Genomic DNA, 21725 nt, shown 5'->3' with positions numbered 1-21725 from the left:
TACCAGAAAAAAAAATCTTTTCACCTTTCGGGATTAATTAAACCAGTGGAGTTGCTTCCTTTGCCCTCTTAAAACATTTATAGGATTTAGGTTTTTTTACTTTGTTTTAAAATGATCAATACTACTGCTGACACCTATGATTTATTTACTGGTTAGCGACCACATAGTCATCATCTGTGTAACGCCAGTTCTTAGCCCAGTGTCTGGCAAACACTAGGTGCTTAATAAATGTTAGATTAACAGATGAATCACCTTTCAGGCAAGTATGCGGAAATGAGATTATGTCTGTAGGCTAATTTTGTCTTTAATCATCTCACACCTTGTGAGAAGGATCTCCGACCTGTATCACAATTGGCATTTCAGGAGGTGGTCGCTGGGCCCTCACCACCTCTGCCGTCTCCATCCACCAGCCACTTCCTCCCTCCTGGGCTATGTTCTCTCTCCTCTGCATCCTGGGGTCTGAAATGGTCCCCAGCCCGCCGGGAGGCAGCAGGGTCCCCGCTCCGCCGGCTCTCCCCGGCGTCGGCCCCGCCCCCCGCGCCCCGGCACCCCTTCCTCCCGCCACCCCGTGCCTCCGACAGCCACGCCCTCCCCGTGGGCGAGATCACCTGTCCCTCCTCCGCCGCCGCCTCCTCGGGTACCCTTTCGCCCCCCTCCTGCTCCCCCTCCTCCGCCACCTCCCCCAAGCCCTCCCCTTCCCCGCCTCCTCCCACCCCTCGGTGTATATAGTAAAGGCCGGGCGCCGCACGCAGACACACTCGTCTGGACACAGGCGCACACACGCTCACGCACGACCGGCAGCAGCGGCGGCGACAGCAGCTCGGTGACAGCGGCGACGGCAGCTCCCACCGCCGCGCACCCCCTTCAGGCGGCCGGCGGCGAGGCCAGACCGGAGAGTTCCCGCACCCGCGACCACCCCTTGGCTTCCTGGAGGCGGCGGCCGCGATTGCAAGGTAGCGGCCGCGACGCCCCCGTGCGGGCCGGGGTACCCCCCCCCGTGCCCTCCCCGCACGGACCTGCCACCGGGACGCAGGGGGCGCGCCGGGCTGGGCGCGCCTGGCGGGGCCCGGCGCCCGGGGAGGGGCCTGCTCCCGGAGGCAGGACGGCGCCCGGAGGAGGCCGGGGCCAGCGGGGAGGGCCGGGCGGGGGCGGGGACGCGAGCCGAGGCCGCCACCCGCGCGGCGTCCCCGGGCCCCGCTCCTGCTCCCGGCGCCGCGCACTGGCCGGCGGGGCCGGGGCCGGCCGGGGAGGCGGCGCCGGGCGGCGGGGCGGGGGCCCCGAAGTGGGTTTCGGGCCGACACCGGCGCTGGCACCGGGCGCAGAGGGCGACGCGCGGCGGACTCCGCGCCCGGGCATCGCACCGGGCCGCCTTAGGCTCTGCCGCTCTGCCCCGGCCCGGCAAACGCGGCGCCTTCCAGGCCCTTCGAAAGATGGATTCTGTTGACGTATCTGGCGGCCCTGGCGAGCCGGGTGGAAAGTTGGGTTTTGCCAGATTTCACTGGGCTCGTCTTTGTGACGCTTGGCCAGCCCCGCATCCTCCCGGAGCTGGGTGAGTGTGCGTCGGCGCCCCGCGAGCCTTCCTGCCCCCCAATGCCCAGACCCGGGGTGGCCGCACCATCTCGGGCTTTCTGCCATGTTAGGCACCGAGCAGCCTTCTCGCTGCATTTTTGCGTGCGTTTCAGCGGTGCCTTGTGCTGCGGAGGGAGTTCTTGCCTTCCTCCGCGTTGGCTTTTTCGGGGTTGGGGTTATGCTCTGTGTGTTTGCTTGTTTGCCGTTTAAAGCCCGACTATTGTTCAGGATAAGCTCCGCCTGGGTGGGGAAATGGCATCCCACCACAGTTGCCGGCGAGGGGGTAGAAATGTTGCCAAACAGCTGCTGCTTTGTTTTTCCCTGTCAGAAGTCCCTGGAGTAGGTTTGGGGCACGACGGATGGATGCAGAGAGGGATGGGGCACGGAAGAAGAAGGTGGCTGCGGAGGAGCGAATTGTCACCCACCCCAAGGCACGCAGTCAGCTTCCCTCTCTGCCTGCCAAACTTTTATGAATATTCCTTTTGTGATGGGGGAAGCTTAATGAATTCAGCCCAGTTTTCCAGGGAAAAGCAACCCGGCTTTAACAATGGTTTGAGAACTTAATCAATGAGAAAGGCAGGGGGAGGAGGAGGAGACGCTGACACCGTATCGGGGATGTGGCTGCTTCTGACAGAGTCAGGTAGGGGAGAGGTGGGCAGGGCAGGGCGCAGCGCCTGGGTGGCCGCGTTGCCGGAACTGTCAGCATCTTTTACCTGTGCCCGCTGGAGCCACCCACCGTCGTAACCCACCTCACGGTCTACCCAGAACTCGGTGACGGGGCTTGAGGGGCCGTTCGCGGCGGTGCGGGGGCGGCCCCCCTCATCTGGCGTTTTTAAGGATGTGTAAATATTTTGCTGAGGATAAGTGACATCAACAGAATGATATTCCGCAGAGCCCGGGTGTGCAGCGATGATAAATAGATACGGCCAAACAAAGTTTTGATAACCGCGGATTCTCAGGCTGGCTCTGTTTCATTTGGGTCTTTGTTTTTGTTGGTTTAGCATTATCTCTCATCCTCTAGTGTGATCCCTTTATTTAGCTGATTCTTGGAAGCTGCTCTTTAGAACAGAGAGAAAAGCAGCCAGCAGGGAGAAAACAATTCTTAGCCTTGCATGCATCGGGCAAGGTTTTGTGTGCTTTTCCCAAGGAATCTCCCACCGTTTTCTAGACGTCTCTCTTCCTCCTTTTGCGTCATCAGAATCGTTTGTTGATTGACCAAGAGACTTTTGATAACTTTGAAAATGTGTTGTGATATGCCTTTGTTACAGTAGAGGGGTGGCAGCATGGGAGGAGGGCAGTGGGGAGGCTAGTGAGTGGCAGCCGCTCACCCGAGCAGCATTATGCCCCTACCCACTGTTTTGTCCTCGGTGTTTTCTTCTCAAAGGGGAACACAGGGAGCTGTGCTACTTTCTGAAGGCGGGGTGGCTGGAAGGCTATAAACCCGGTGGCATCCCAATTTCTCTGCCCCTTGGAAGCCCAGAGAAGCCACCTACCCCCCACCCCACACACAATATCCTGTGAATGGGCGCTTCCGCCTCATCCTGACAGATGCCCACTAGAGACATCGACAAGGTGGCCGGGCACCACGAGCCAAGTCAGACTGGATCTTGGGGTACTGGCTGCTTTGGCACCAGCCCATAGTACCATTCAGCCAGCCAGGGAGGTCCTTTATCATGCAAAGAAGCCCCAGACCTCCAGAGGTGAGTTTTGGCCCAGGAAAATCTGCCCATCTGAGGAACAAATGAGAAAACAGCTTTCCAGGTGATGCCAGTTGCCAGTATGAGAACTTGGTTGATGGGCATTTGGTCAAGAACTGTAAAATAAATGAAAAGTCTTGTAGCCAGAAAGCAGAGCCACCAAGACAGGACCACTGAAATGGAAAAAAAAAGAAAGAAAGAAAGAAAGAAAGAAAAAAGCTGGAAGGTGTGTGACGAGGTGTTGCTGGAAGCGCTATAGCGCCAGAAGACAAATATAGCCCTAGCTATACTGACCTGAAAACTAGATAGGACTGGTCTCCCCAGAACCATTTGACCCAGAATGGAGGTATTCTGTACGTGGAGACATCCACACACAGTGTGCTCTGAATCTACAGTAAGAAAATAGCAAGTGTCTATTCTCTGGCTCCTTCTGTAACCTTAGATTCAGGGAAGGAGGGTAGTGGAGGGAAATAAGTCGAGAAGGAAATTAACATTTGTTGTTGCCCTCTGTCTGCCAGACACTTTACATGTGGGAAACCATGATGTAACAGAGGCATTATTTTACAGATAAGGAATCTGAGGCTCAGAGAAATTTCCAGTTGAGTGTCTGATTCCAGACTTTGGTGGTTATGATTTAAAGGGGCAACATGTTCCTCTACCCTTCCCCCAAGTCTCTTATTTATTTCTCCCAGAGACCGGAGTCCTCAGCCCCTACCAAATATAGTACCTAACTGGGGGAGGGGGGCACCAGTGAGGCAGCCCAGCCACCCAGGGTACATGCTTATGTGCCAAGTAGATAGACCCCAAATAGTCCTTAACCATTTCAGATGGAAAGACTGTGCCTTTTCATCTTGGAATTCCCAACACCCAACCACCATTGCTTAATGAATGAGAGTTGAGTGACTAAATGATGGAACTGATGGAGTGAATGGTGGTGGGAGGGAGCTGTAAGTTATTATCAAGGGAGACCAGCAGGGAGAAATCCAGAGATTTGTGTTTGGTTGGGGTCTCGGAGCGCCTGGTGTCATGCTGCAGCTCTAGCCCTGGGTAGTTCCAAGCCGACGAGCCCATGTGAGAAGAGCAGTAACATTCCCATCTTATACACGAGGAAACTGAGGATGAGACAGATTAAGTAATTAGCCATGGTGGGCCCAGAGGGTAGGTAAGGTATTTCTGACTCAACCGTCTCAAATAAACTCTAAATAAAAATAAGGTGGGTTCTTGCTCTGCAACTGCACCATCAAAGCAAGTCTTTTAGCCCCCTTCCAACCAGATGGTGGCCTTTAACCCCCTAGAAATTCTGGGGCCGCTGGGCAAGCCAGGATTTGAATCCACATATGAGGTGTTTCTGACTCTGCTGCCTCCATGATCAGAATGTGAGGGGGACCTCAGAGAATGAGGCTCTTGAGGAAGGGGAAAGATGGCTAATTGCACTCTCCCGTGCACAAAAGCCTGTGTGGGACCCTGAATTAAGCTTGATTTGGGGATCAGGGTGACATCCTTGCTGTAGACTTGGCAGCACTTGTCTTTGGAGAATGCCTCTGATTACCACTTCTCCCTCCCACCTGACCGTCTGCCCGGACGCCCATCATTTCATTCTTTCCAGACTCAAGGCGTCTCCTTTGTGGCTCGCAATTTCTGATCAGCCTTTCAAGGCTACCGCTCTCCTGTGTTCTGATGGCAGCTGCTGAGGAGGTGATTTGGGTGGCCACGTTAGTACTTCTGGATTTCGCACATGACCCTCCTTCTCTCTCCAGCCAAGAACACTCATAGGAACACACATGCACGCGCAGACACAGGCGCACGTAATTTGATCATGTTTCTGTATCTGCTTCACCAAATTAGATTGCAAACCCAGAATTGTTATTGAAAGAACATACGTGACTTTGGTGATCTTCTGTCCCAGCCCCTGCCTTAAACAGATCCGAAGAGCTAAGATACAGGCTGCTCAAGCAGCAGATGCCTTAAGTAATGATTATACTCGCTGGCCTTGCCACCTCTGTGAGGGCGGCCCCCCACCTTGTCGGCATGGGCCCTGGGCCTTTCGTAAGAGCCCATTTTAATCTCCACTTAGAGGTAGGGCTGGGCTCCTACAACATCCCAATCCTTGCGGTTCCCATTTCTGCTGTAATTCTTATCGCCCATCCTGCTCACACGTCACTGTTCTTCCCACAGCTTTCTGGGTCTTTCAGCCCAGCACTGTCTAATAGAACTTTCTATGATGACGGAAATATTCTATACCTGCACCATCCCATATAGTAGCCACTAGTCACATGCGGCTTTTCAGCAGGTGAAAGGTGGCTAGTCCAAAGCAGGGTATGCTATGACGATAACGTACGCACGGGATTTCTAAGACTTAGTACAAAGAAAGAATGCAAAATAGCTCATTAATAATTTTTATATTGATTACGTGTTAAAACGATAATATTTTGAATATATTTGTTAAATAAGCTAGTGTTAAAATTAATGTCACCTGTTCCTTTTAATCTTTTTAATGTGCCCACTAGAAACTTTAAAATTACATACGTATTTCTATTAGGCAGCTCTGCTCTATCAGCCTGTGCCTTCAGCCTCATAGCACCTCCAGAAGTTTTGGGGGGCATAAACGCCCTCCATCCCCATGGCAGGTGGGAGGCATGGGACTGACTCAAGAGCCACAACAGTCTGGCATCAGGCAACTTTGATTATCAGTAGCTAAGGTGCCATTTTGGGGGTCCCCATCAAGCCTACCCATGAGCATGTTTGCTCAGTCACCTTCCATGAGGAATGTGGGCTCCTGAAACTGAATGGAGATGAGAGAGCAAGACAGGGGTAGGGTGGGCAGGGCTGGCCGTCCTTTCCTCCACCCCAGCCCACCCCAGGCCAGTGTCCTTGCCCACTGGAGAGCTGTCTCCCTCCTGAGCGACTGATTTCCTTGACACCTGCTCTAATAATATCCTTCCCGGGGATGTGTGTTTGGAGAATAGTGTCCCAAGTAGACATCCTTGTGCTGCGAGCGGGTTATTTGGGTCCGGGGCCAGTCTTAAAGAAGAGAAAGGAAAAGAGGGGGACGCACATAGTCATTTCCTGACAGCTTGATGAAAGCAAGAGCCAGGGAATAAATGCAGTTTCTGCGAGAGAGACAGGATGAACACCAGGAAGGCCAGTTTTACACACACGTGGTGCCACCAATGAGGAGCCCTGAGCAAGGGGCAGTTCAGGAGAGTGGGGGAGGGCTCACAGCAGGCACTGTGGTCTTCCTGGGCCCTACTCTGGGCCCTGGGCATGGCCCGAGGAAACAGAAAGAGCTGGAATAATGAACTTGGGGCTTCGGTGATTTATAGGTCAGGCGCCTGTGGCTCTGGCTCCTGAGGGGGCTGCCCCCACAGGGGACCCTTGGCTGACCTCCTTGAGCTCCTCGGAAGGAGCTGGTTTTGTTTCCCATGGCAGAAGCAGACTGTTTACTGGAGCACAGGAAGAATCCGACATTCTGGCGAAAAATAATTCATTAACAGCCAGGGTATTACCAGTTCCCTGGAAAAGCTCCTCCAGCTGCACTGTAGCAACTGTTCTTTCTCAGCAGCGGAATTGGGCCTCACTGGCAGCCAAGGCTGGGTATGCTTGGGCGTTTTTGTCGTTGCTGTTATTTTTGCCTTTGTGTGTATGCCCACTTTGGCCTTATAATTCAGGGAAAGGAACGGTGGCCTGGAAGGGTCGAAATGCTGTAGCTGTCAGCCATTCTTTCCTCCACGGTTTTAGCCTGGAAGCCCTAGGCCAGCTCTAGGAACACGCTTTTTTTCCTGCCCGAAGCCCATCCTCATGCTGGGGACACCGCACAGCCACACAGAATGTTCTAGAACTAAAGGAATTTTAGAGAATCTCAGCACCTGCTCTTAAGACTTTATGGAAATAATTGGCTGAAGGACTCCCACACCCACCTCACACACGCACGCACGCACTCACACACGCACGCACGCACACACACACGCACGCACACACACGCACGCACACACACACACGCACACACACACACACACACACACATACACACAGTGGGGCCACAAAGTAGGTGATTCATCATCCCAGTTTTGACGGTATTTGGAAAGCCAGGCAGGCATAACCAACAGAATGGGCTGCATGTTTTGTTCACTAAAGAATGATTGAATCTATAGTAAATAAAATAGAATGATTCAGAAAGCTTTTTATGCTCTGGAAAAATTTGCTTAAAAAAAGGGGGGCTTTGTCTGCTTGTTTGCTTTTTAATGCCTCATGCTCAGAAATGTGTACCCAGCTAGCAAGAAATGGGAAAGAATGGCATTTCCTTGGTTTAGTTTTTTAAAACACTAATTGCAGGTTAAGTAAGATGCAGTGTATTGATTTTGGTTTTGTATGGAACGTAACTAGATAATCATTTTATTTTATGAGATATTAATTTCCATCCATTTAGACTGATGAAATATGCATTTAAAATGCACCCTGCCTAGCTCCACCATCATCACAGTGTTTCTTTAATGTTCCCAGATTCAGACTGAGAACCTGTTTCATTTATTTGGAAAGGAGTAAATATGTCCTTAGTAAACATATATGTAAGCCAACTTCAGATTTCAAGGAAAATGGGATTTTTCTCCTTTGATGACTGCCAAAGATACAAATATTGCAGGCCAAGCGTATTTGCCTTTATCTAGAGCACAGTCTCTCCACCTTGGCCCTGTCGGCATTTTAGGCCCGGTCGCTCTGCTGCGGGGCTGCCGTGCCCTGCAGGCTGTTTAACAGCATCCCTGGCCTCCAGCCACCGGATGCCAGAAGTGTTGCCCCCCTCCCCAGCCCAGCTGTGACAGCCAAAAATGTCTCCAGATCTTGCCAAATGTCCCCTCTGGGGCAAAATGGACCCTGGTTGAGAACCACTGGTCTAGACCAAGATTTAATAGATAGTTTGTGGCTTTTGGAAATCTTCAGTTTGAAATAATAAAAGACACAATTTCCCCCTCTGACTTATATGTACAGTTCATGGGGGTGATTAATTAACAGTTGGAAGTAGGTCATGTGCCTGATTTAATTTTAAAGTGGGTGGAAGGGTCTATAAGATTATATAAGAGATTATACAGAGATTTTTTTTTTAAGTCAGGTGATCAAATAAGTCATAGGTAATTGGGGGGCACATTGTAACAACTAACAGCTTCTCTGTTTCTTCATGAAGAGAACAGGTTTATTTCTCCCTGATTTCTTTTTCATATGCACCTGATTCCAGGCATGCCTTCAAAGCCACCAGGCATCTTCCTCTACCCCACCCCCTCCCCACTGTCATTTCTCCTGTAGCATCTTAAGCCTGAGCCAATTAATTTAGCCCTTTAGTGTACTTGGGAGAGCGCTGCTCATAACACTGTAATAGACTCATTTCAGATCGTAGCAGCGCTTTACCCACCACTAGTTTCTGTGTTTTCCAGTACTGTTGAGAGAGAAAGTCAGTGGTGAGGAGATGGAGCATTTTTCAAAATTATTGGACATTCAAGTTCAGGTGGGCCTCACCACCCCTCCTGGTTTTTCCCCCTCTTACACACATTTATTTCCCTGCAGCAGTTCTGCTTGGGAAAGAGAATGGCAGCAGGGCTCCTTCAGCCAGCTCGGTCCTGGTAATGCCTGCAGTCAACAGTAACAGATGGAATGCTGCCGGGGGATGAGGCCATCTTCTTACTGGTGGTCCCTGGAAAGGCTAGAAGGGGGGAGTGGTCATGCCTTCACGGGGAAGGTGTCATGGGGTTGAACCATTCCCTGCCCATCCATGGAAATGGGATGGGCGCTTGGGGGACAGAGAGAGAACAGAGAGGTGGATTGCTCTTTCCACAGGACAGTGTCCCAGGACCAACCCTGCCCTGACAGCCTTTGGAGGGGGATGGGTGTTTGCGGGTGCTCAGGGGTATGGCCAGGTGCTCAGTGCAGACATCACTGGGGGCCACTTCATTTTGCAGCCAGCCAAGGCAGGCCGACCTTTTCCAAAGAGTGTCTGAAGGAGTTCCGAGTGTCGATTGTAGAGGGATTCCATTGCAGGCTTAGCCAGTGAGGAAAGGTGGAAAGGTGAGCATGGAGGGGTTGGCCAAGCCAGCAGTTAGACCTTCATTGGTGAGTTCTAGCCTCCCTTGAAGAGTAGTTTGACTCTTCCTTGTCAGCGTGAAGGAAGAGGCAGTGAGCTGGCAGACATCCACCCAGTGCTGGGTCCAGGCAGATAAATAATTGATTTGCAGCACGTGACTCTTGGTCATTCTGAATTGCCCAGCCCTTGCAGGCTAGGATTTGGGTGACGGCTGCAACAGTGGGAGAGGAAGCAGGATCATAAATCTGGGCTTTGGAGGCCAGTTTCATGGTGCAGAGCCCACTGGGGCCACCACTGTGTGCTACAGAAGCCAACAGACAGGTCCGAGTGGTATGTTGTTCCTCAAAATAATGGCAATGGAAATGGCTGTGAAAAACATTTAGACCCTTGTCATAAAAATGCAAACAGTCTTCCTGCTATAGGGAAAAGCTAAATAAACTCTATTGCAGCTGTATTAAGTAGAAACAGATTTGAAAATCGGGTGTTTTTTTTTTTTCCTGAGACACTTATTTATAGCAGGTTGGGCAAAAGGCTGCCACTATCTTTCGCGACTCCGGAAGAGTGTTTTCCAGATGGTCCTTGCTGTTTTTCTCTTTATTAAGCTTAGCTGAACACAGCCTCGCTTGGAAAGGTTCAGAGAAACTGGTGTTATTTTTTTCAGATTACAGTGGCCATTGATTGGCCAACAAATCAATGGATGGGAATGGATTGAGCCTGTGCCGATGAATTTCCTTTTGCATTTAAAAATAAGAAAAATGTCAAGGAAAGCTCAAAATAGAGGCGCTATTTCGACTGTGTACATCGAAGCTTTGAAAACCATTCAGGACTGCATTTTCTATTAATTTACATTTGCAGTTTTTTCTAAAATAATGCCCTCCTCTTTGCTAAAACTCTGCAATGTTACCGTTTCCTTTCCAACATCTAAACAATGTCCAGATACATTTCAGATTGAGCAATTAGCTCTGGCTGCAATTTCCTTTTATGAAAAAAAGAAATCACTAACCCGCTAGACTAAATATGAAATTATTGAATGTGAAAATATCAATATTTGTTCTAGGATCCTTTGTGGCTTATCACTTGCATTTTAAGAAGGCTAGAAGAGACTGATTCTGCCTGGCCTTTCCATGTGAGACACACCCACGCCAGAAACCTTAAGCCTTGTTTTTGCTCTTAGGAGCTGGGCAGTTGGATTTGGGGTCATCAAGGCTGGTTCTTACAGCCCAAACTGCACAGGGAACCGTTTTGGAAAGTCACATAAACCAGTGATCCCTACAGACCAGGCTTGAGAACTACCGCCCCATGTGGGACAAAATTTCTACCCATTCACAGTTAAATGGAAGAAGAGTGAAAATGTACTCAGTCTCTTTTTTAAAGCTAAACCTTTTCCATTGTACAGAACTTCCCTTTATTCTAAAATGGCCTTTCCCACTTTTCTTAGTGTTAAAGTCTCTTTTATGAATGATGACATTTGTAGTTTAACATCTTTTTTTGACAAAGTCAGAAGTTGTCCAACTCATGTTGGAGCCTCCTTTTTTTTTTAATGTTACTCATTCAGAACATTAGAGAGTCTGGGATTCACCCAGGAGGCCTGAGGAGATCAGGAAAGGGAGCCTTTGTTATGATTTCTAAGCCAGAAAAACCAACCTGAGCAAGGGTCCTGCTCCCAGTCCCTTACCTGACTCTTCTGACCCGTTACCCACAGAGCTGGCTTTGTCCAGAGTCCATGTGAAAAATGGAAATGCTTCTCCAGAGGAGTTGTTTTCTTTTTTTTTTTTTATGGCCGCACTGCGCGGCTTGCCGGATTTTAGTTCCATGACCAGGGATCGAACCCGGGCTCCCTGCAGTGGAAGCGCAAAGTCCTAACCACTGGACCACCAGGGAGTTCCCTCCAGAGGAGTTTGAAGGGGAAAACTGGCCTCTTGGACATGATGTCTGAGCATGCAGCCTCAATGCTGGCAGCCTGGACCCTTTATCCCTGGCTCCCCATGTCAGCTCTGCGGCCAGTTCACACGGGCTCGACCCACCGTCCTCCCCTCCTCAGCCCTGCCCCCCGCTGTCGGGAGCACAGCCTCAGCATGGCTCACCTGGCAGTGTCCTCCGTCTCCTTACTCCTCTGCGCCACTCCTGTCTTGCTCCCCCAGCTGCTCTTCCTCTTGCTAAAGCAACCCTCTAACTTCGTCACTCTAGCTCAAGAGCATTCAGTGACTCCCTATTTCCTAATTAGAATAAAACCCCATATGAAGTACTGTTCCCATTTTCCCAGCCCATTCTCTCCCTCATGACTGCTCTTCAGCACAGAGGATGTCTCCAGGTTGTACAGTTGCTCTTGGCTCTGTGTGTGTGTGTGTATGTTTTATTGAAGGATAGTTGATTTACAATGTTGTGTTAGTTTCAGGTGTACAGCAAAGTGATTCAGTTGTATATATATATTCTTTTTCAGATTATTTTCCATTATAGATTATTACAAGATATTGAATATAGTTCCCTGTGCTATACAGTATGGCCTTCTTGTTTATCTGTTTTATATACAGTAGTATGTATCTGTTAATCCCAAACTCCTAATTTATCCCTCCTCCCCCTTTCCCCTTTGGTAATCATAAGTTTGTTTCCCATGTCTGTGAGTCTATTTCTGTTTTGTAAATAAGTTCCTTTGTATCATATTTTTAGATTCCACATATAAGTGATATCTTATGATATTTGTGTTTCTCTGACTTACTTCACTTAGTATGATAATCTCTGGGTCCATCCATGTTGCTGCAAATGGCATTATTTCATTCTTTTTTATGGCTAAGTAGTATTCCATTATATATGTATATGTGCGTGCGTGCGTGCGTGTGTGTGTGTGTGTGTGTGTGTGTGTGTGTGTGTGTATGCCTGACACATCTTTATCCATTCATCTGTCGATGGACATTTAGGCAGTTTTCATGTCCTGGCTATTGGGAACAGGGCTGCTGTGAACACAGGGGTGCATGTATGTTTTCAAATTATAGTTTTGTCTGGGTACATGCCCAGGAGTGGGATTACTGAATCATATGGCAACTCTATTTTTAGTTTTTTGAGGAACCTCCATACTGTTCTCCATAGTGGTTGTATCAATTTACATTCCCACCAACAGTATAGGAGGGTTCCCTTTTCTCTACACCCTCTCCAGCTTTTATTATTTGTAGACTTATTGATGATATCTCGGCTGTGTTTTGTTTGCTTTCTTTATGGGGGGAGGTTTGCAAGAAGGTTACAAGATCTCTCGGGCATCTTTCTAGATGAAGAACACTGAAGCCTTGAGTCTAATGTAATGGACCCTTCCCATGGATTGTGACATTAGTGGCTTAAAAGGAAAAAGGAAAAATCTCCACACAAAATGAGGCTCTCCAACTTCAAGAATTGTAGCCTTACTACAAGTCTCCTACGGTACTGCTTCTGGATTAGAATGCCCCATTTTTTGACCTGCCAGCAAATGGGTATTGCTTCAGGATGGCACTGCTGGCTTGTCCTGCTGAAAACAGAGCCCCTCACGCAAGCTTCGAAATTTGCAGTCAAAACGTAGTGAAAGGAGTCCATCTTAGCCAATGCAGATTGTCCATTCTATTAGAAAATGTCTCCAATGGCTGCTTATAAAATCATAGTAGCAAGAGTATTACCTATTATTTATCAAGCTCCTGCTATAGCCTGGACAGTTGTACCAGGTGATTTACATTTATTATTTTAGTTCCAGCTCCATAACAGCCGTATGAGGTAAGTGGATGTTATGAGCTTTATTTCATAAAGGAGGAATCGGGGGCTCAGAGAGGGTTAGTAACTTACACAAGATCACACAGCTCAAAGGAGGTGGAACTGGGATTCTCTACAGTGTGGTTCAATAGAACTTTCTGCGATGTTGGACATGTCCTACTTGGTCCAATATGGTAGCCACTAGCCGTAAGTCGCTATTGAGCACTAGAAATGTGACTGGTGTGGCTGAGGCCTGACTTTTTAATCTTTTTCTTGACCATTTTTAACTGTACAGTTCAGTGGTGTTAACTACATCCATATTGTTGTGCAACCATCACTACCATCCATCTCCAGAACACTTTTCATCTTGCAAACTGAAGCTCTGTCCTCATTAAACACTAACTCGCTATTCACCCTCCTCCCCACAACCCCTGGCAACCATCCTTCTATCTTCTTTTCTCTTTCTTTCTTTTTCAGTCTCCCCTTTTCCCCCACATCCCAGCCTCTGGTAACCACCATTCTACTCTATGTTACTATAAATGTGGTTTTGTGTTTTTTTCCAAAATATTCTACATTTAAGTGAGATCATGCAATATTTGTCTTTCTATTTTAAATGTAAATTGCCGCTTGTGGCTAGTGGCTGCCGTATTGGCCAGCGCAGCTCTAGAACACGCTTGCTTCACTGTGCCATTCTGCCCCTCTGCTCTCACTCGGTGTGCACCTCTCCTGTAACACGCAGCCGCTTTGCGTCTCTCTTCCTCCCTCCCAGCCCAGCAAGGCTCATCCCTTTCTTGAAGCGGTGTGGCCTGGGGCTTGGCCGTTACCTCCCGGCCCGCAAGGAGCTGTGGTTGCTGGCTCTCGTCAGCTGGGAGAGTCCTCCCTCCGGCTCCTGTCCTGAGGACCTGGCCCTCTGTCAGTCCCAACTTTACTTGTACCACTGTTAGCTTGGGTCACTCCCTTGGCAGTCGTTCTGGAGTGCATTCACTTTAACTTGGGGCTCCTTGGGAGGGGCTGGAAAGCCTGGCAGGGGGAAGGAAGAAGCATAATCTCTAGGAATTGCCTAACCTTGTAGGGCAGGCCTGGGCGGAGCGGCCCATTTACTGTCCGAGCTGCTGTTCTCTGCAATTAAATGGTGGCAGAAAACTTAACCAGGAAAGAAAAAAAAAAGTGAAGCAGGTAAGGCAGACAGGTGACAAAGCTGAGTCCCCCTATCCTTGTATCTTCACCCTAATGAAGGTCTTTGTCCATTTTGGAGGGCAAAGGCCAAATGCCCTGGGGCAGGATTGGAGGTGAAGTGGTGGGAATGGCCAGGGGGCCAAGACAGGTCCCTGGAAAGGGTGCTGTCGTGTTGGCCACCTTGATTCTTTTTTTCTAATAAATTTATTTATTTATTTATTTTTGGCTGCGTTGGGTCTTCACTGATGCATGCGGGCTTTCTCTAGTTGCCGAGAGCTGGGGCTACTCTTCGTTGTGGTGCGCAGGCTTCTTCTCATTGCGGTGGCTTCTCTTGTTGTGGAGCGTGGGCTCAGTAGTTGTGGCTCGCAGGCTCTAGAGCGCAGGCTCAGTAGTTGTGGCGCACGGGCTTAGTTGCTCCGCAGCATGTGGGATCTTCCCGGACCAGGGCTCAAACCTGTGTCCCCTGCATTGGCAGGCGGATTCTTAACCACTGCGCCACCAGGGAAGCCCTGGCCACCTTAATTCTTGATCTAGCTTTCATCGGTGGTGAGAATGTTGTTCTTGCTAAAAATAAATACACATGTAAAGAAGTAGCTGCTAGGCTGTTCTTCTTATGAATATTTGTAAAATAAAAAAAATCATTTTTTTTCCTAAGTGTATACATATCCATGTTTTCTCCCACAGAACCTGAGCTTTTCTTCTTTTCTTTCTCTGTCTGTTTCCCCCTCTTTGTTTTGTTTTGTTTTTTGAGAGCAGGAATCATGTGTCTTTTTTTTTTTTTTTTTTTTGTGGCTTGGTCTCAAACCAGCATTCATTCTCTTGAGCCAGGCAGCACTTCCTAAAGTTCATTTTAATCACCATCTAGAACAACCCAACCCTCCGTGGCTCCTGGCAGTATGCTCTGTAGTACTTAGATGCTGATAATATGTTTAATTAAAAAAAATTACAACTAGGCAAATTTCCCCGTTTGTTTCCAAAAGCAAGTCTTCAAAGGCATGAACTCAAAGCCTCATTTCTGTTATTTACAGGGGTCTGTCCCCATTAATCGGTGGTGAAATGTCAAATTCTTGTGCTTTGAGTACTTCCATCTTCCCACTTAGCTCTGTGCCATCTACCCATGCGTGAGCTCAGCAAATGTGAGCACACCAGTGGGGCCTCACCCTCATCCCTCTTGTTTTTAATCACCACCACTCATCCCACCTTCCTCTATTCAACTGGACCCACTCTCAGCTCCATCTCGGATGTTTGGAACACAAAGCTCTTAATCCCCCGACTGTATGGAATGCGTCTTCCCTTCCTTCAAATCTGTTGCTTTTCCCCCTCTCTGTGATGGCCAGTGCCAAATGCCCCGTTCCTTTTTCCACTTCTGTGGGTGGGGTGAAGATTCCAAGTTCTCCAAATCCATGATGGACCTGAAGCACCTGGGCAGGAATTTAATTCACATGCTCTCACTTAAACTGCACAGTAATATTTAGAAACAGCTGTTTTCATTTGCAGATGAGGAAACTGAGGTGGCAGAAGGGCAGGTTATGGGCGATGAGCAGAAAAGGTGTGCGGGGTCCAGATCATAATGGGTCTTGTAAGCCTTGGTAAAGAACTTGGACTTTATCCTAAGCAGTTTCACAGAAGCCAGTGACATTATTTACTTTACATGTTTTGTTTTTCTCCCTAGTGGAGAATGAACTGGGGCAGGAGGGAAGGTAGACCAAAAAGGTTCCTTTGCAGAAATCCAGGGAGACCAGTGACCTTGACCTTGAGCTGAAGTGGCATGGTGGCTGTGAATGGGGAAGCAAGTGGCCGGATTCCAGAAGCATTTAGGAGGCTGACTCTGTGGGACTTGGTAATGGCTGGTAGACAGAGTAAATTGTGACAACACCCTGGTTTCTCTCGTTTAGGCCCCTTGATGGGCCAGGAGCGGGGGGAGTTTGGGTACCTGGGTCCCACCCTCCCTTTGTAGCCAGGGATGGGGCGGCCCAGATCTAGGCGAGTGGTCAGAAAACCTTGGCACTGGCCCACGTAATCATATGAGCACCCAGTTCTGAAGGGAATATGATGAAAGCAGTGAATGAACCAGAAAATGGGGGAAGAAAGGAGACCTGACAGACATAGTCAACAGCAAGGAGCACCTTCAGTCAGCAGCTTTAAATACACTTTCCAAATTCATATGCTTTAAATAGGTCAGAATTTGTAAGCACTGGGGGACATGGGTAATCCTGCTGGTTCAGGCTTTGACTGGGCCCAGCTGGTAGAGAGGAGTTTGGCTGGTGGCCTGCCACCAAGGTGACCAACTGTTCTGGTTGGCCTGGGATTGAGGGGGTTCCTGGGACATGGGACTTTCAGCTTTAAAACCTGGCAGTCCTGGGCAAACTGGGACAAGTTGGTCACCCCACCTGCCGGGGGAGGAGTTGCAGTCTGGACAGCCAGGCTGATCAGGGCCAAAGCAGTGGAGACTCAGTTCAGCCTGGGGACTCGGTATGGGGATGCCACCACAGAGCAGAAAGGGAGCTTGGGAATGGAAAAGGCAAGAACATATCCCGAGCCCTTTCAGATAGCTTCTGTGGGTCTGCATGAAATGCTTCTCTTAAAATAGGAGCCTGAGCGCTCCACTCTACTTTCCTGGAAACTAGCCTGTGCCTCGTGCGCCTTATAAGCCTGCCCATCTGGGGATTCAGCCGGGCATTTCCAGTGAATGTTAGGTGAGTGAACAAATTCTTTGGTCCTGCTGGCATCCTGGACTTGCAAGTCCTTAACCAGACGTGGGAATAGTTAAACTGGGTCCTGGGTGAGCAGAACACTTTCTTTACATAATGTGTTCCCATGTCCAATATGGTTAGAAAAGCCTTTTTATTTTTTTAAAAGCAGCAAAATGCAGAATCATTTATAGCAGTAGAACATTCAGATCTTTATTTGCAAAGCGACCATAGCCCTCCATTATTCATAACTCTTTTGAAACCAAATGACAATTTTTTTGTCCTCAAAACTTCCCTTCCCCACCCCCATTCCAACTATTTCTCTTCCAAAGTAAACCTCAGTAAATAAGCCGACTACGTGTTGCAAATGGTAGGACAGAGGAGCACTTGGAATAGGAAACTAACGAAACAGACCTTTCCTTTGAAGGCCTGGCCTGACACAAGCCTTCCACTCCATTCAGAAATGCAGAGGGAAATGGAGGGTGAGGTGACACTCATCTGAGGACACCAGTGATACCAGTGACAGGGAAAGGTATCAGAGTCCATTCCTGTGGTGGACAGCAGCAGCAGGTATGAGAAATTCCGTGCAGGGAAATAAAAGAGAAAGAGAAAAATAGAGGAAGATGTGAAAAAAGTAAGGATGAGATTCCTCAGGCCACAAGGCTCGGATAGCATAGGAGCGAGAAAGGCCGCAAATGGGACTTGGGTCTTTGGAAGGAGCCTCCAACAATAGCCTGTCTTAAAATGAGTCGTAGAGTGAAAATGAGCTTTGTCGTTTCCCTGTGCCCTTCTGGATCACTTTCTGAGGAGTGGATATTAGTTGTAGCAAAATTGCCTACAGTATATTCTTTCCCAAGCATAAAGGACTTGGTGGGTAAAAGCTTAAATGATAGTATCAGCATTTTAAAAAGGTTTTCTATTTCACATACACTTTAAATAGGTCAGAATTTTTAAGCAGTGAGGGGATAGGGTTTATTCTTTTATTAGCAATGTTTGACTTCTAAAGCCAGTTATGTGGATGGGAGAAGTCCTAAAAATTATCCATCACAGATTTTTATTTTCAAATTTTTGTCTAAACTCCTAACATACATACAGGAAAGTGCATGTATTATTAAGTGCACTGCTTGAAGAATTTTCACAAACAGCACGCTCACATCACCAGCGTCCTGGTGGAGACAGGGGACCGCACCAGCTCCCCAGAGCCCCCTGTGCCCTCTTCATTAACCCTCACCAACAGTAACCACCATCTTCCCACAGCACAGATGAGTTTTGTCTCACACAAGACTTTTTAAATCAGAGCTTTGTGCATGAGTACCAAAGAAAAACCAAAACAAAAAAAAACCCAAAACTCCCCGTAATTTTTTTAGGAAGGAGGGCAGAAATTCTGTAACAGTTTCCTTTCTCTAGCTGCTCTGAGTTAGGCCTGTTAAACAGGAAGTTTCTGAGCTGGGGCCCTGCTAGCGCAGGGCTTGGGGCAGACTGGTCTCTGCTGCCCAGAAAGATGCCCAGGCTGCAAGCCAGTTGCCTGCCCTTGGCACCACCTCTGCCAAAGGCAGCCACCGAGCTTGCCTTATCTGCCTCCTTAAAGCCTCTGTCAGATCTTGCCGTGACACGTGTCTGGAAGCACTGGGGACAGCACAACAAAATGGCTGAAAGCTCCCCGAACGTATTGGCCTTCTGGAAAGGAAGGCCAGGCACCACTAAAACAGCTTACCCAACACGCTCATTTTTCTCCAACTTCCAAATGAGAGTGTGATTGATTAATTTCGCTTCCTGGTAGGTTTCGATGTGCTTTCTGCCTCCTTTTCTTGTTGCTGCAGGAAGCAAACAGGATGAATGCAGGAATAAAGCTATGGAACATACATCGTAATGTGTCTGGAGCGGCATCAGAAAAGGACTTATTTGTTCTCCTGGGTTGTGTAGTGCCGAGTGATTGAATGCTCGCCAAGCTGTCAGTTTTATGAAACAAATTCCCTAACCCCCTTGGCCCAGAGCTTTGCCCAGCCTGAGACGGAAAAGAAATAACTTTTAATAGAAAACTCATTGCTAAAATCTAAGATAAGATTTCAGAGTTACTTCTCTCCTAAGAATAAAATGAAATATTGAAGAAAGCATTTGATGGGGGACTCTCAGGGAACGTTATTTCTCAGTTCTTGGTTAACAAACCATGTTAATAAAAATATTTAGACCTTCGTGATGCATAATGCATTTTTATTCCTAGTGAGCTGGCCTGTTTGTATACACAGATGTTTCCTGTGGTCCTTCTATCATTGCTTCTACTTTTTCTGAAACAATATTTCTAGCAGGAAACAGAATCTTATGTTAAGATCCTAAGTCCCTCACAGACCCTGTTAGTTCGAGTGAGGATATTTCCATTTCTATATTTGATATTGGTGGGGGAGGGGCAGTAGGAATCTTCTTTTATTCAAAAAACATGGAAGATAATGCATCGAATCCACCATATTGAGACATTATTAGACAATTCTTCCTTGGCTTCTAAATTAGACCTGGCCGATTTATCCGGGCACATTCATTGCTGAAGGGCTGGATGGCTTTTCAGTCTCCGTTCTCACTGTCAAAGGCACCGTGAGTAATGCCTGCCCTTTCATACAAACCTTAGGTGTGTTTGACTGGGTTTTACAGATTTTCCAAGGCATTGTTCTCACAGAGCTGCAGTTTCCTTTCCGGCACCAGGAATACTGTGGCAACACAGCTCACCAGCCCACTTTTCTCTGCCAGTCTTAGCAGCACTTGGAAATCAATTAAAAATAAAATCCATAGGCCAGCGTGCTAAGGAAGAAAATGAGGTTTTACACATCACCACTTCTCAAAAAAAAAAAAAAAAAGATGAACCTGTCTTAATAGAAAAATGGCACAATGCCCTAATGAAAAATTAAGCTTCAGGACTCAGTCCCTAATATCTCAGTGCTGAGCATGTATTTCCTCCTGTGGCTACCCCTGCGAGTGAATTCTGAAATAATCAGGCAGTGTGTTGAAATAAGATATCATTCCGCGTGACTATAGCGGTGAAGCATCACCCTGTCTGGCTGACTTGTCAGTTACTGCCTAAATGCTAGGAGAGGAAGGTTTTGGTTCTTTTGAAGTTTATTTTTCTTTAACATTTTAGTAAATTTGTTTCTCTATGATTATAAAAGTAATAATACTTATTTTAGAAAATTTACAAATATAGAAAGGTGACAAGAAAAGAATAAATATGATTGTTTTGGGTTCTTGTCCTTAAGAGTCTTCTTTTCCTATGTGTATGTCCTTTATCTTCTCCAGGAGTTTGGAAGATATATTCCACAATTCAAAGTGCTCTTGTGCTTAAATTGATTCCCCCCCACCCCGAAACTCTGTTAACATACATTTCTCAAATTATCAACATCCAGAATGAAAAGCCGTCTATTCCTTACCCCCTCATGTGTGACAAAAATTTTTGGCTTATTTACTCCCCCCTCTTCCACTGTCCCTTCCCACCTCACTTGTTCACTGCTGTATCCCCAGCACCTAGAACAGCGCCTGGCACCTAGCCAGCTGTTGCTTGATAAATTCGTTGAATCAAATCAACGAATGAATGGTGAGAGTTTATCCTCACATTACTTCCAGGAGGTGAGCACTGACTCCTGAGGCCGACCTCTTTCCCCACTTTCCTTTGCTGCCTCTCCCGACCAGTACATTTAAGCCATGGGTCCCATGGCTGTCTGTTGGGTCTGCTTTCCCTGATCATCCACGTGGGGAGGCAGTGAGGGGTGGCAGTGAAAAGTGCCCTGTCTGTGGAGTCAAACAGACCAAATCCCCAGGTCTGCAGATTACTACATAATGGGGCAAGAGTCTTAATCTCTGTGGGCCTCAGAGATGCTATCTGTCAAATGGGCAGTGATGATACTTTCCTGACAAAATCAATGACAGGTATGCATGATATTTGGTACACAGGATCCAAAATCTGTAGCTCCTAGTATTGTTCCCACTTCTTTTTCCAATGACAGCATAAATAAAGAGCCCATGGCGCCCCAGAACACTGCCTTTCTCCTTGCATTTCCAGTCATTTCATCTAATGAGCATAGGAGACTTTCTGATGAGTTACTTTATGCTTCTGTGCCAAGTAAATCATCAATGGCAAAGAATCAAGTGGCCTTTCTAATAACCTGTGCTTCCCCTGCAGCACGTGTCTTGGTTCATTGTTATTGTGTGTCTACCTAGCTGACTCCCTCACGAGACAGTGAATGGGTGGGCCTTCCATCTTCATATCCTCAACCTAGGACCCACAGTGCTGTAACTGACGAGTCACTCAATATGTATTTATTAAGTGAATGAATGAATGAATGAATAGTATCGTGTTGTACACATCTTGTCATATCTCAGCCACACCTGTGGGCTTTCTACAGCCTCCTGGATGACAAAAGTAAACCGAACTATACAATTAAGTTTCTAGCCCTCTGAATCTACAATGTAAGCTTCTGACAGACAGATGCAATACTTATTGGTTCTGCAGAGAGCCAGCTTAAGGAAAAAAATTCTAGTTCCTCTTAGTTCCCATGATTAAGTCCATGGACTCGCTGGCTGGCGTATAATTCCTTTAGAAGAGGAGAGATGATACTGTGTGCACGGTAAAGCTCATATCTGCAGCTTTTAGTTTGAGTTATGTGTGTTGGCATCTCTTTCACACAGAATCTGATGAGTTGGCATTTATTTTTGACAGCATCTCAAATCTTGTGAAAGTCAGAGCCGGGGGCTGATGATGTTTTTTAGTAATATCTCAGATGGTGGCAGAACAATCTTGATAATAAAAGAGAGAGGTTTAAAAAGATGTCCCCTTAG

The 21725-nt window shown here is 47.7% G+C and overlaps 1 protein-coding gene across 5 annotated transcripts in view; it reads left to right on the top strand.

Annotated features, from left to right (window-relative positions):
* Nucleotides 1-21725, top strand: part of RAI2 (retinoic acid induced 2) — a 402071-nt gene that overhangs the window by 340448 nt on the left and 39898 nt on the right. The window contains exon 1 of one of the 5 annotated variants that reach the window (XM_036841005.1): nt 775-953. The exons of 3 other annotated variants lie outside the window; for them this stretch is intronic. The gene's annotated coding sequence lies outside the window, so the exon portion shown is untranslated. Of the gene's footprint in view, nt 1-774; nt 954-1249; nt 1550-21725 lie in introns of those variants that run through there. One more of the 5 variants, XM_036841003.1, reaches the window with a different exon arrangement.

Source organism: Balaenoptera musculus, chromosome X, assembly GCF_009873245.2.
Source record: "Balaenoptera musculus isolate JJ_BM4_2016_0621 chromosome X, mBalMus1.pri.v3, whole genome shotgun sequence".
NCBI lineage: Eukaryota > Metazoa > Chordata > Mammalia > Artiodactyla > Balaenopteridae > Balaenoptera > Balaenoptera musculus.
This window is presented reverse-complemented; position numbering and strand designations above follow the sequence as displayed.